The following is a 12,836-nucleotide window of genomic DNA, read 5'->3' as shown; positions in this document are numbered from 1 at the left end:
TGCAGCAACTTCCAAGAGCTGGGTACCCAAGGGAGCTCTGTGCTAAGATGAAGATGGAACAATGAAAGAAACGCGTGATCAGATTTTCTCAGGAGAATATTAAATGCCATGGGAAATCATTCATATGGAGGACCTCTAGATGGTTTCTTCAATTGGCATTCAGACAAGGCTGCAGATTGGAACCTATACAAAATGCAAGAGACTTTGACACATGGTTCATGTGATGGGTGTCCTCACTCAGTACAGACACCTGAGGGATGCCATTCTCTTTGACCTCTGCAGAGCTGAAAAATGTACCATCTTCAATCTCAGACAATTTGGTGGATAAAAACTGGTCAATATCTTTTTTGGGGAGTCACTTGTCTTGACTGGTTCAGTGCAGGCTGCGATTAATTCATTGCATGTGCCAACCTCTTCATCTTAGAGTAGCATTTGCATTCTATGTCCTCAATTTTTTTTTTTTAGATGTATTCCAATCTCTGTCTTCTCGTACTGTTTTTACCTTCTACAGCCCACTCTAGTACCATGGAAATTATTTCATGATGTCTTATCAAGTCTTATCACCTTGTATCTTCTCCTTGTCAGTGTTTTTTGTAAGTTCGTTTCTTTACAGATTCTGCAGAGAATCTTCTCATTAGTTAACAGACCACCTAATTTTCAACATCCTTCTGTAGCACTATATTACAAATGCTTCATTTCTTTTCTTTGCTAGTTTTCTCACAGTCCACTGACATTTGATACTAATATTCTTCTCTTGGCCTGGAATGTCCTCTTTGCCTGTGATAATCCAGTTTTGATGTTGTCCTTGCTTTGTTCAATAATGTTTTTGTTTTGCTTTCATTGTAGCAGAAATCCACAACTTTGTTGACCTCAATTTAGATGTTAAGTACATCACTAATTTCATTTCTGCCACTCCTCATTACTCATGTCTTTATGAGGTTTGCTTTCAATCCATATTCTGTACTCATTAGAATGTTCATTTCATTCAACATGTCTTAATTGTTCTTTATGTTCACTGAGGATACTAATGTCATCAGTGAATCTTATCATTGATTAAACCTATTTTGCAAACTTTCTGTTCTAATCCAAAAACACTAATTTTATTACATTCAAAAATATAAACACATGGGAGAGAAAGTAAATATGACAGACAATACACAACTGGCTGGCAGAGCCCTGTGATCTGGCCTATATAGTCATTTGTTCTAACAGGCAGTACAGCTGGAAGGCTGCACACACCACTGTTGTCATAGTAGCAGGCTGGGTAGCCTCAAGTGGCCAAATAAAGCACAAACTTCGCCTGTGAACTATGAAGCGGAACACAAATTTGACTTTTACTGCACTCCTCTTCGTTTCTGAAGAAGTGAGCAATGTGCTCACATCCTCTTCTTCTGTCATCAACACTGAATGTTGAGTCATGCAATGCACTGCCACCTGCACGTAGGGTTGGAAGCGGCACGAGTATTGACAGGTGCAGTGCCTGTCCCCTGTGAGAGACCACATGGTAGGACAGGTGATGCTGGCACAGCTTCCATTTCCATGACCAAGTCCAAGTCCAACTCCAGTGAAGGAGGCCACGTTGAAGACAGCTGAACAGGCAACACCGACTGTGATGGAGGCAGCAGTGGCGGAGGTGTCGGCTGTGACAGTGTGGGAGCCGGGGTCCTACCTTGGCCCCCGACAACTGAAGGGGGCAACCACAGCAGAGGAGACAGATGTGAAGTATGTTAGCGGCAAGAAAAAATCAATCCCTTCTTTGCATGATAGCAATGGGAATACTATCGAAGACAGTGCTGCTAAAGCAGGTTTACTAAACACAGCTTCCGAAATGCCTTCACAAAAGAAGATGAAGTAAACATTCCAGAATTTGAATCGAGAACAGCTGCCAACATGAGTAACGTAGAAGTAAATATCCTCGGAGTAGTGAAGCAACTCAAATCACTTAATAAAAGCAAGTCTTCTGGTCCAGACTGTATACCAATTAGGTTCCTTTCAGAGTACGCTGATGCATTAGCTCCATACCTAAATCATATACAACCGTTTGTTCAACAAAAGATCCATACCCAAAGACTGGAAAGTTGCACAGGTCACACCAATATTCAAGAAAGGTAGTAGGAGTAATCCACTAAATTACAGTCCCATATTGTTAACGTCAATATGCAGCAGGATTTTAGAACATATATTGTGTTCGAATATTGTGAATTACCTCTAACAAAGCGGTCTATTGACACACAGTCAACATGGGTTTAGAAAACATCTTTCCTGTAAAACACAACTAGCTCTTTATTCACATGAAGTGCTGAGTGCTATTGACAAGGGATTTCAGATTGATTCTGTATTTCTGGATGGCTTTTGACACTGTACCACACAAGCGTATCGTAGTAAAATTGCATGCTTATGGAATATATAAGCGATTTGGGAGACAATCTGAGCAGCCGTCTTTGGTTGTTTGCAGATGACGCTGTCGTTTATTGACTAATAAAGTCATCAGAAGATCGAAACAAACTGCAAAACTATTTAGAAAAAAATATCTGAATGGTGCAAAAAGTGGCAGTTGACCCTATATAATGAAAAGTGAGAGGTCATCCACATGAGTGCTAAAAGGAACTCGTTAAGCTTCGGTTACACAATAAATCAGTCTAATCTAAAAGCTGTAAATTCAACTAAATACCTAGGTATTACAATTACGAACAACTCAAATTGGAAAGAACACATAGAAAATGTTGTGGGGAAGGCTAAGCAAAGGCTGCGTTTTATGGGCAGGACACTTAGAAAATGTAACAGACCTACTAACGAGACTGCCTACACTACGTTTGTCCATCCTCTTTTAGAATACTGCTGAGCGGTGTGGGATTCTTACCGGATAGGACTGATGGAGTACATCGAAAAAGTTCAAAGAAAGGCAGCAAGTTTTGTATTATTGCGAAATATGGGAGAGAGTGCCTCAGAAATGATACAGGATTTGGGCTGGAAATCATTAGAAGAAAGGCATTTTTCGTTATGATGGAATCTTCTCACGAAATTCCAATCACGAACTTTCTCCTCCAAATGCAAAAATATTTTGTTGACACCGACCTACATAGGCGGGAACGATCACCATGATAAAAGAAGGGAAATCAGAGCTCGTATGGAAAGATATAGGTGTTCATTCTTTCCGCACTATACGAGATTGGAATAATAGAGAATTGTGAAGGTGGTTCGATGAACCCTCTGCCATGCACTTAAATGTGATTTGCAGAGTATCCATGTAGATGTAGATGTAGAAGGTGCTGGCAGCAGTGATGGAGAAGGTAAGGGCACTAGCCTTGATGTATGATGCAGCTGAGCAGACGAACGACGCAAGGGCAGCAGAGCTGCTCCCAGTGCACAGCCGCCCACCCGAGGTTGTAGCTGGTGAAAGCGACATGACACCCTCCCCTCAGCAGTGCAAACAACGCAGAGGCATCGCACAGTGACTCTCAATGACTGCCGGCACCCATTTCGGATGGTGGCGAAAACCACGAGCCACAACAGGCGTGCCAGGTTGGAAACGTAATGGTGCCGGTATTGGCATATGTCCTATCATCAGGTGAAGCAGATGCAGCAGAGTCCTGAGCTGAGAAGCTGTACAACAACTCTGCCAGACCCTTATTTCAAACAGGGGTAAACGTTTAATAACTGAGGAAGCAGTCAAGCCACTTCCTGTGACATATCCGAAATGTATTTTTTCATCTGAATCTTGAACGTTAGTCGTTCTGCTTTGCCAATTGATTGAGGATGAAAAGGAGGACCCATGACAGTGTGAAAATCACTGTTTTAAAAAATTCTTTAAATTCATGAGATATGAACACTGATTTTTTTAAATCACTGTAGAGGCGTAATACCTGTAGCTTTTTTACTATCACCAGTGGTGTTCACCATTCACTGGAAGAAAGAGGTCAAATAATATCAAGGGACTGAAGATGATCTAATTTTGCTTTTACTCAATCCAGTGAAGTTACTGATATAAGACTTGCTCAGAAAAAATGGGGGCAGGCAGTCTGTTTCATCATAATATGAGGCCTGAAATTCTGTTGCACAACTCAGTACCAGAGAAAATAAAGAGGAAAATTCAGTACAGATAGAATCTAACTGTTGATATGGAAACTGATCAAATACCAATCGCTCTTTGTTATTGATGGAGAATTCAACAAGTTCAAAAATCATCCAAATCAAATGGATTTTCAGTGTAAGCATTGTCCAAAACTAGGAATGTTAATGAATGAACCTTAGCTTTGTAATGAGGAAACTGTCCAAGAATGGGAATCTTGTCAGTTGTCACAACTTGCCAGCAACATGACACTGGAGCTAGAGGGGGAGAACCCAAATCCATGTAAGTTTGAGAATTCACCAATGTTGTTGCTGCTGCACCTGTGACAACCTGCATACTGAATGACTTTCTGCACACATGTGTGTTACATAAAAAGCATAAACACATTACAGACAAAACAAAAATGACAGAACATCTAATGGCCACCAGAGTTTTGCACTCCGGCCTACATAGTCATTAGTCCTAACAAGGGGCACAGCTGGCAGGCTGTGCACCCAACTGCTGTCAAACCAGCAGGCCAAGTACAAACTTCACATGCAAACTATGAAGTGGTGCACATACAAATTTCGTAGTTACAGCACCTTCTTTTATTTCTGTCTCATTGATTCTCTGATGTATCAAGTGAGCAGATGGGACAAAACACTTTATCCCTGTCTACACCGTTTTTAATCTGAACATTTTGTTCTTGGTCTCCCACTCCCTCTTGGTTCTTGTATATATTTCATATTACATGTCTCTCCTTATAGCTCTATTCCAGTTTTTCTCAGAGTTTTGAACTACTTGCACCGTTTAACATTGTTGAATGCTTTTTCCAGGTCAACAAACCCTATAACTGTGTCTTGATTTGCTTGCATTATCAATAACAACATGAGAATTGTCTTGCTGGTGCTCTTTCCTTTCCAAATGCCAAACTGATAGTCATGTAATAGGTTCTCAATTTCCTTTCCCATTCTTCTGTACATTATTCTTGTCAGTAACTTGGATGCATGAGCAGTTATGCTGATTACGTTACAGTTCGTGCACTTGTCTGCTATTACTATCTTTGGGTTATGTGGACGGTACTAAAAAAAAAATAGAGGGAACCGAAAGATCTTGAATCTGAGACCCCCAAGAAAGAACTGGCTCAAAGTGAGTGGGAGTAAAACAGACCACTTTTACTTCTACAACAGGTAGCAAGGGAATGAGGGAATATTTTGTTTCTCCCAATTAACAAGAGAAATGCCAAGGCAGGAAACAGTAAATCAGACCTATAGTACTGTAGAGTCTGCTTTTAGGATGGCAGCTATCCAACAAAGCACACTCTTGTTAGCATCAACTTGCAGTAGGAGATGCTGCTCTAGATGGCCCTCTTTGAAAAAATTGGGGAGGATTCATGTCAAGGAGCCAAATTCAGGAGCATCTCTCTGGATAAGGGTGCTCTGATCATTTTTTGTGAGGGGATGGAAACATTGGCTGGCTGAAGGATATGATACCTCTGTAAGATGAAGTGAAGCTGCTGGTCAAGACAGCAGCTGGACTATTCAAGACTACTGAAGTACCAATTTGGATACCAAAACTACTTAAGGATGTTCCCCCAAAGACTCTGTTAGAGAAATCGTGAGTTCAGAACCATAAATTCTCGATGGAGGACTGGAGGATCATTAAGCACAGGGCTGGTGCTGAAGGTCAAACCCTTATGTTGAAAGTCAGGGAGTAATCCCTAAAGGCAATGTAAAAGGAAGATCTAAACATGTATTTAGAGTTCTCAATGATTACTGTCAGGATAATAAAAGACATCATAGGCGAACATGGCAGCAAGTTGGCAGCTGGAAGTGCTGCATATAATCCTACAACACAGTAAGGGGGCAAATACCACCCTGGGTTGCCTCATGGAAAGAGAGGAGGTGGGTGTGCTCCTGATCCAAGAAACTTGCTTATATCAGGGGGAGTGTATCAGATCTCACAGGAACTGGAGGCAATTTGATTTACACAGGAAATCTAAAAATGCTGAAAATAGAATGTCATTCGCACTGATCAAACTTCTGTTACAGCGACTTAGTGACCATTAGATTGAAGTAGCATAACGAATGGAGCATGAGAGTAGTAGTATTGGCCTCAGCGTAAGTCAGCTCTTTCATCCAAGGAAGTGAGAAGAGTGACAGGTCTTGAGCCCAAGATGTACAAAAAGAGACTGACTCGAAGTGAAAGATGTAGATAGACCCATTCTAAGACAGGTAGCAAGAGAATGTGGAAAGAGTCTGTTACTCTCCTTTCACAGGACAAAAACACCTATCAACTGCTTCGAGCTGAAGGTACAACTGTTGGTTGGTTGTGATGCCAATGCTCACTACCAAGTGTGAGAAACTAATAGTACCAACAGCACAGGTGAGTCCCTACTTAAATACTGATTAGAGAGTAACCTAGAGATCTTGAATAGACATAAGCAATCTACCTTCGGAAATAGTACAAGGGAAAAGTAATTGACGTAACTTTTGGGACCATCTTAATGGGCAGTTACTTCAAACACTGGCATGTGGCAATGGATTATTCCTTCTGACCATGTGTATATTAAGTTTAAGGTGGAAATGGGTGTTAAACAATCATAGCACATAGGAATCCTAAGAAGACAAACTGGGCTTCATATAGGAAATATTATAATAAAAGCAATCCAGGTAACAAATTATTTATTTTTGATACTCATTATAGGTTTGGCCTAAAGATCTTCTTCAGACTAGAAGCTCCAGATGATGGGAGGAGCTGGTCCACCTACCCACTGTGTAGTGTTGATTGGTACCTCACATGTCAGCTCAAGACTCTGGTCTGAAGGTGGTCTTTGACCAAATCCAGTCAACAGAACCAAATCTAAAAATTACTATTTTAATAAAAAGCAGTCCAGATCACAACAAGTTAACTACAATCACTGCAGTTCCGCAATGAATTATTGAAAGACAAACTCACATCTATCTGAAGCTGAAACTCTGATAAGAAATCCATTAGACTTAGGGGAAATGGAAGATAAGGTAAAGGGTGCTATCATGACCTTGTACAGCATTTAGAAAACGGTTCAGTCAGCAACAAGTTCTCTAACAGGCATGTATCTTTGTGAAACAACAATCCAGAATTTCAAGGAAGAAGGACAATGGGAAAAATATCAGGAAGCCCTTGCTAAACACAACCTTTTGTTTTAAGCGAGTGAAACCATTATCCTTAAAGGTACTCTGTGAAGAGGTGGAAGATACATCTGCCAGAGACAGACTTCACAAAATCCCACTATGATATCAACTCCTCTGACGAATTTCTTATTAGAACCAATTGATGTGTATATGTTACTAACTGTATCAGAACATGTGAATATTAGCACAACCTGAGTCCTACACAAATTCAGTGCAGTAATGTGATCATTGTAAATAAGTGATGTAAAATGATTTTCTTTTTCGCAATGACACAAGGCTACAACAGTCTAAAATTATCTTATGCATCTGCATGTATTGAACATTTACATGTTTTTCACTTATTCCACATTCATGATGATCATTACACGTGGGATCTGTTGAAGTCACGTTAGCATATTTGTTTTTCCTTACCAACCTTTATTGTCTATTTCTGTTTTTCTGACACGTTCTACATCCTGAAGGATCTCGCCATCAGGTATCTATTAGAATGAAAAAGTACATCCATCTAACGTAATCTCATCTACTCCTGTCCAATCCAATGCACTTGTCAGTGCAAGAAACACCAGAAGTTCTCTTTGAGACTTATTTCCCTACGACGGGACGTTAAACAACACACACACTTATTTCCCTAGTTCACTCTCGCAGATAGTTCACACCAAAATTCATCCCCTGTGAGGTATTTGTTTACATGTTATGAGCAGAAGAACTAGGAATCTGTCAATGAATCAGGGGATTTCAAGAAAATCCATTGGGAAGTGGGAACATATCCAGGTGGTTTCTTTCTGGCTCTGCTGCAACAAGCAGGAAAACGATGAATTGCAACTCCTATTAACTGTAAGATGGCGCCGATAGAAGAGTGTTGTGACACATCTCAGTCCTCAAAAAAGGTTAAATTAAATAGTTCATCATGTAGGGAATGTTCGAAACGCGTCATGAAAGGCATCTTTTGTGTGAAGTGTAGCTACTGGTTTCATGAAAAATGTGCGAAAGTGAATTTAAAACTCATAAAAGACGAGTTTCCATGGTCGTGTCCACATTGTTTGCGTATTGAGACGGCTGAACTCGTAAGTACCGTGAACTCAAAAGAAGAAATTATTAAATTGCTTCAAAGTGACATTAAAGCGCTGAAGGCGGAAATTTTAGCATTGAAACAAGAAAATTCTGAACTGGTTATTGAAAGAAAATCCTGCGTGTGTAGAAATCAACCCATTACTGAACAAAGTGGCAAACATCCGCATTTGTGTAATACGGCGAATAATACCACAGAGAACTCTGTCAGTGAAACAAGTGATAAGTATAAATGGAAAACAGTTTCCTATAATAAGAAGGACAAACGTAAAAGTGCAACGAACAAAGAAGATGACAAAAATGATTTTCTGTTAATAGGTGATTCTATATTAAAAAATGTTATTGTGCCGGACTGCAAGGTCGATGTTCGACCTGGAATCCGATCGCATCAACTCAACAAACATTTTAAGAATGTATTGTCCACGAAAAGAAACACGGGCGAAACTGGTAACAAAACTTTAAGTACCGACGATTACAGAGGTGTCTTAATCCACGTGGGCACAAACTCCATCCGTAGAAACAGTGAGGAAGAAATTGTGAATGAAACACGGAATCTGATTAGATCGGCGAAAACGGTATACCCAACATCCAGGCTGGTAATTAGTGGAATTATTCATCAAAGATCGGTAAGTGATACTTACATCAACAGGATAAATACCGGCATTAGGGAACAGTGCAACAGACTCGGTGCAGTATTCATTGACCCAAACAAATTCTTAAACTACAAGTGTCTGGGAAAAGACGGCCTGCACTTGAATAGATTAGGCTCTGTGAACCTTAGTAAAATGTTCATAGACTTGTGTAAAGTCCTAAGATGCAAGGGAAACTAATTCATTGTGATAGGGGTGACAAAGAAAAAATCCAAACTGAAAATAAAAAGTTTAGGTACCAAACAAAGGATGCACGTAAAATAACTAAAAGCAAAAATGATCTATTGATGCACTGGAATATAAATGGCTTAGGGGCAGAACTACCAAATCGTAAATTCTCAAAAATCGACGAACTAAAAATTCTGCTTTCAGAATCCGTAAATATTAAAATAATCTGCCTAAATGAACACTGGTTAACAGAAGATAGTATAAAAGTACTAAATAGTATTAATAATTTTAAGGTAGCTGCTAGCTTTTGTAGAATAAGCAAATCTCGTGGAGGCTCCTGCATTCTTGTCAATTCTTCCATAAGTTATACAGTAAGAGATAGTTTTAATTATTTAAATGAAGAGAGCGCGTTTGAAAGTTGCTCTGTAGAACTGAGTGATCTGAATACACTGGTTATAGCAATCTACAGAATTCCTGGATGTGCGGTAACAAAAGTGTTTTTAACCAAATTCGAATGCCTCCTGGAAAAACTCCAGAAAGAAAGTTAAAAAAAAGTTGTTATAGCAGCAGACTTCAACTTAAATGTCTTAGTTGAAAGCAATGATTCCACAAAATTTCGTGACTTAATTGAGAAATCTGGTTTCAATCTAAATTTTTCTGAAGGCACTAGGGAAAACAGCAGATCAGTGACCTGCATTGATAATATTATTACTAACTACAAATTTGACAGTGGAAATAAGCACAAATACTGCTTAGACTTGGGCATTTCAGATCACTCAGCTCTGTTTATTGAGCTCCCAAAAGCAAATAACCTAAAGCTTCCAGAAGTGTGTATAAAAAGGGATCTCAGTAAAAGTAAAATGGATTTATTCCGCAGTAAATTAAGTATAATAAGCTGGCCTGTAGACTACAATAGTTCAAGCTCGATAAACTAAGACAAATTCTTAAATTGTTTCTTAGAGGTATTTAATGAATCATTTCCTCGTAGATATAAGCAAAAGAAAGTTAATGGTAAACTCAAATGGATTACAACAGGAATAAAGATCTCTAGTGCCAGAAAGAGAGAGCTCCACAATGAGTTAAAATCAAACAGAAATCCAGATTTTGTTATTTATGTCAAACAATATAAAGCTGTATTTCGGAAAGTTGTGGCGGCAGCTAAAAAAATGGCAAATAATAAATTCATACGAGAACACAGAAATAAGACAAAAGCAGTGTGGTCAGTTGTTCAGTCTGAACTAGGAGCCAAAGTAAAAATTCATGAGATTTTGAAAATTAGACATGAAAATGAAATTATAGTAAACCCTGTTCAGATGTCAAGTTGTTTCAATGAATTCTTCCTAAACGTAGTAAGATCGGATGTGGATATGACATTCTATCAGGGCATCACAAATTTGGAAAACAGCCAGAACACATCTTTTAAACAATTTGAAAAAATAACCCAAAGGGATGTGGAAAAGGAAATATTGTCTCTAAAAAACAAAACCTCACATGGGTAGGATGAAATAACAACATCTGTAATCAAGTATGTGTACGATATTATTTCCCAACCACTGTCAACTATTATAAATCAATCTTATCAACAGGGATGCTTTCCAGAGGTATTGAAATATGGTGAGATCAAACCTCTATTCAAGAAAGGATCGACAGAAGATATGGGGAATTACCGCCCTATCTCTCTCTTGCCGGTCTTCTCTAAAGTGTTTGAAAAGATTGCAGCAAAACAAATTAATAACTTTCTTACTGTAAATGATATAATTTTTAAAAACCAGTTCGGATTCCAACAGGGTAAAAGCACTGCGAATGCTATAAATGAGTTTATCCAAAAAATATGCTCCACGTTAGATAAAGGTAGAAAGGTCACAGGTATATTCTGTGATCTGACTAGAGCTTTTGATTCAGTGAACCATGCATTACTCCTCCACAAATTACAGATGTATGGAATCAGAGACACTGCTTTAAAATGGTTTAGCTCTTACCTGTCAGGTAGGAAACAAAGAGTAATTTTAACTTCAAATGGAACCAATTATTCATCAGACTGGAAAACAGTTCCCCAAGGAGTCCCACAAGGTTCGATATTGGGTCCCTATCTGTTTCTTTTTTACGTAAATGACCTACCACTTGCTATTGATGTTCATTCAGTCTTATTTGCTGATGATACATCAGTTCTAATTGAAAATGAGGCATCTGAAAATATTCCAGAAAAAGCCAAAAATACTTTAGAAAAACTTGAATCTTGGTTCTGTCAAAATGGACTAAAACTAAATGTAACTAAAACCAAAATGATGCAATTTGAAGCTAAATCAGTAGAAAGGAGTGAAATAAAGATAACTTGCTATGATCAGGATATAACAGAAGCAAACCACGTGAAGTTCTTAGGCCTAAATCTTGACAAAAATTTAAACTGGAAGGTACACATAGATTACTTAGCAAATAAACTGAACAACTTAGCATTTGCAATGTGTATTTTGTCAGGTGCCACAAACATGGATACCAGAAAGATAGTTTATCACTGCTACTTTGAGTCAGTTATTCGTTATGGCATAATCTTCTGGGGAAATTCAGCAAATGTCACTAGGCTCCTAGTATTACAAAAGAAAGTAATTAGAAACATGTGTGTTGCAAAAAAACGGGAATCCTGTCGACCACTGTTAAAAAATTTAAAAGTACTATCTATCCCCTCACTTTACATATATGAGATGGTGGTGTTCCTATATAGAAATCAACATACACTAGACAATTTCCGTTTTGACCACAACTACAGCACTCACCACAGAGATAACTTCAAACTTCCAACACATCGTTTAAAACTTTATGCCCAAACACCAGAGTATATGGGGTTAAAAATTTTCAATAAAATAAAAGGCAGTAATATATTTAAAATGGAGATTGGTTCACTGAAAAGATTGCTCTTTACTCTACTGGTGGAAAAGTGTTATTATTCTGTCGATGAATTCATTGAGGACAGCTTCACAATCTGAACACAGGGATTGTAATACATTTATTATTTTATGTACATGTGTAGCTGAAACTTAGAAATGTAAAATATAATGTAAACTTTTGTATTTCTCTTAAAAAAGTGAAAAAAGTTTCTTTTGTAAACCTTGACATGTCTCCTGTACATCAAATCAAATGATTTGAAAATTGTATGTAATGAGATGAATAAACCACATAACATAACATAACATATACAGACTGTTTGGAGTCAGTTTAGCAGCAGGAGCCATTCCTAATGCTTGGAGTACAGTGGAGATTGTTTTCATTCTGAATCCAGGAAGAACTGGTGACACAAGACCAATCAGTCTGCCCTTTCTTCTAAAGACATTCACAGCTCATGGTCTAGTGGTCAGCAACACTGCCTCTAGATCATGAGGTCCTGGGTTCAATTCCCAACCAGTCAGAGATTTTCTTCACTCGGGGATTCAGTGTTAGTGCTGTCCTAATAATTTCATCCCATCTTCATAGAGATGCAGGTCACTGAAGTGGCAGTAAACATCATCAAGACTTGCATCAGGCAGCTGAACAACACCAGGTGGGATCAAAGCCACACAATCATTTCATATTTTCTTCTGATGAGGAAACATATCCAGGACAGGCACTGGAATCTTATACTCTAGGTGAAATTCTGCCATCAGCATGGATACCGAAGGATCTGGAGATAACTTTGGATGTGAAACTAACATGGACACCTGACATCTAGAATAATGGTGGAATCAGCTCCACTCCCAC

Source organism: Schistocerca cancellata, chromosome 7 (genome assembly GCF_023864275.1).
Source record: "Schistocerca cancellata isolate TAMUIC-IGC-003103 chromosome 7, iqSchCanc2.1, whole genome shotgun sequence".
Lineage (NCBI taxonomy): Eukaryota > Metazoa > Arthropoda > Insecta > Orthoptera > Acrididae > Schistocerca > Schistocerca cancellata.
This window is presented reverse-complemented; position numbering follows the sequence as displayed.